The 2,500-nt window shown below is 53.4% G+C and overlaps 1 protein-coding gene across 8 annotated transcripts in view; it reads left to right on the top strand.

The window, feature by feature from the left end:
- mef2aa (myocyte enhancer factor 2aa) overlaps positions 1 to 2,500 on the top strand; it is a 184,772-nt gene that overhangs the window by 12,004 nt on the left and 170,268 nt on the right. For all 8 annotated transcript variants that reach the window (XR_010034640.1, XM_063197480.1, XM_063197476.1 and 5 more), the window contains exon 2: positions 1,419 to 1,634. The gene's annotated coding sequence lies outside the window, so the exon portion shown is untranslated. The remainder of the gene's footprint in view (positions 1 to 1,418; positions 1,635 to 2,500) is intronic.

The raw sequence follows: 2,500 nt of genomic DNA on the forward strand, positions 1-2,500 counted from the left end.
ATGGGGGATTGGTGGTTAGATGGTAGTGAGGTGGTGGGGGTACATTAGAGATGGTAGTGAGAGTGGGGGGGGGGGGGGGGTGGGTGTGTGTATTGGAGGTTGAAGTGTCAGATGGGGGATGATAGTCGGGCATGGGAGTCAGGGTGTTGGATGGTGGTGTGGATGTGGGAGGTGGGGGGAAGGTGGGGTTGGTGCAGAGCGTGGGGGATTGGGCTTATGGACTGGAGGGTTGGTGCTCTGGATAGGTGGTGGTTGGGCATGGAGGTGTTGGTGCGTTAGATGGCAGGTGATAGTCAGGCATGGGGGGTGGGTGACTGGAGTGTCTCCAACCGAGATGTTCACAGCCCTTCAGCAGCACCGAGGTCTGGCCTGAGCTCTGGAGCGGTGTGTGTGTGTGTGTGTGTGTGTGTGTGTGTGTGTGTGTGTGTGTGTGTGTGTGTGTATGATGGGGGAGGGATGGAGCTGGGGAATAAAGGAGAAGGGGAGAATTTAGACATGGAGAGAGAGAGAGAGAGAGGGAGAGAGAGAGAGAGAGACAGAGAGAGAGAGAGAGAGAGAGAGAGAGAGAGAGTGTGTGCGCAGAAGGAGGATGGCAGAGGGTATGTGAGGGTGTGTGGGCGAATTTGATCTGCAATTAACGCTGCTTGTCAGAGGAGAAGGTTGGCGTTTACACCGCCATGCCTCTGAATCACTGAGCCAGACACTTTCCTCTCTCCCCCCACCTCCTCTCCTCCTCCTTTCCTCCTCCTCTCTCTCCCTTCCCCCATCCTCCCTCCCTCCCCATCGCCTCCTTATCTCCTCTCTCCTCCTCCTCTCTCTCTTCCCGCTCCCATTCTGTCTCCCCCCTCCTCATCTCCTCCTCCTCTCCTCTCTTCCTCATTTCCTCTTCTTCTGCTCCCCGCCTTTCCCTCCTCTTCTCTCCTCCTCCTCATCCTCTCTTCCTCCTCTCATATCTTTTCCTCTTTTCCCCCTCCTTCTGTCTTCCGCCTCTCCTCTCTTCTCCTCCCCTTCTTTTCCTCTCTTCTCCTCTCTTCTCCTCCTCTCCTCATCCTTTCTCCCCTCATCCTCTTCACCATACCCTCCTCCTCCTCCTCCTCCTCCTCCTCCTCCTCCTATTTATCCAATTGCATCCTCCTCTCCTTCACCCCCTCCTGCTTTCCTCCTTCCTCTCCACCACTTCTCTCCTCCTTCCTCTCCACCCTTCTATTCCTCCTCCTCCTCTCTGCCCCATCTCCTTGTCTCCTCCTCTCCTTCTCTCCTTATCTCCCCCTTTCTCATCTCCTCCTCCCTCCTCCTCCCGCCTCTCCCTCCTCTATTCCTCCTCCTCTCTGGCCCCTCTCCTCCTCTCCTTCTCTTCCCCCTTCTCCTGTCTCCTCTCCTCCTCCTCCACCTCTCCTCTCCTCCTCCCTCCCCCCCAGGACGGACGGCTTCTTTCCCAAGGAGCGGAACTCAGCAGGAAGCTCCAACACGAGACGAGCGCTGAAGAAAAGAAAAGAAACGAGTGCACGAGAGAAAGAGAGAGAGAGAGAGAGAAGCGGAGAGAGGAAGCGTAAGGACTGCAGCTGGATATTCTGGGTCCTTCAGAGAGAGAGAGAGAGACAGAGAGAAGGAGGATATCACTGCTCCACTAAAGGGTAAGTCCAGTTTGTTTGTTTGTGAACACTTCTTGACTTTCATGTGAGACAGTGTTTTTGTTGTAAGTGCACATGTTGTAAGTGCACCTCTCATTGTAAAGTGTTTATTGTTTTGTTTTTTTTAATTTTCTTGCTCTACATGCACATGCCGATAAGCTACGCTTCTTATTGTGCTGCGGAGGGTGTTTTTCACCGTTTGGGGAGCGTTTTGGTAGTGAGGCCAGTGAAACGTGCAGAGCTGCATGGCCTGCACTGTAGTGTGTTTAACTCATGTCTCCCCCCCCCCACCCCCCTCATCTCATCCAACCCCCCACCCCCCTCCTCCTCTCTTGACCTCATAACTCCAGTACTCCCATGCAGAGTAGTGAGTGGGTGGGTGGGGGAAAACCATTCGTGTGTGTGTGTGTGTGTGTGTGTGTGTGTGTGTGTGTGTGTGTGTGTGTGTGTGTGTGTGTGTGTGTGTGCCTGCGTGCATGCGTGCGTGCGTGCACACTTGCGTGAGTGTGTGTGTGTGTGTGTATCACTCTGAAGTCTCATATCTGTGATGTAGCAAGGCTGTGTTGGGTTGGGTGAGTGCATGGAGTCTTCAGTACAGTGTGTGGTGTGCTCGGGTCGTGGGAGTGTATCCCATGCAAGTTCGAACAACATCGCTGCCTGCCAGTAGAGCAGTGCAGAAATAGCAGAGGCACTCAGGTGGAGCTCCAAACCATAGACAGGAAGTTACAATGTAACTTTAGCATGATTCCAATAGCTTTGTAGCATAGACAAGGAGTTATATGTAGCCTCAGCGCGTTTTGAGTCTGCACATGTGTATAGCTCTGAGCCATAGAGAAAGTTACAGTACAGGATAGCCTTGGTAAGTTTTA

The sequence above is a fragment of the Engraulis encrasicolus genome, chromosome 4 (assembly GCF_034702125.1).
Source record: "Engraulis encrasicolus isolate BLACKSEA-1 chromosome 4, IST_EnEncr_1.0, whole genome shotgun sequence".
Classification (NCBI taxonomy): Eukaryota; Metazoa; Chordata; class Actinopteri; order Clupeiformes; family Engraulidae; genus Engraulis; species Engraulis encrasicolus.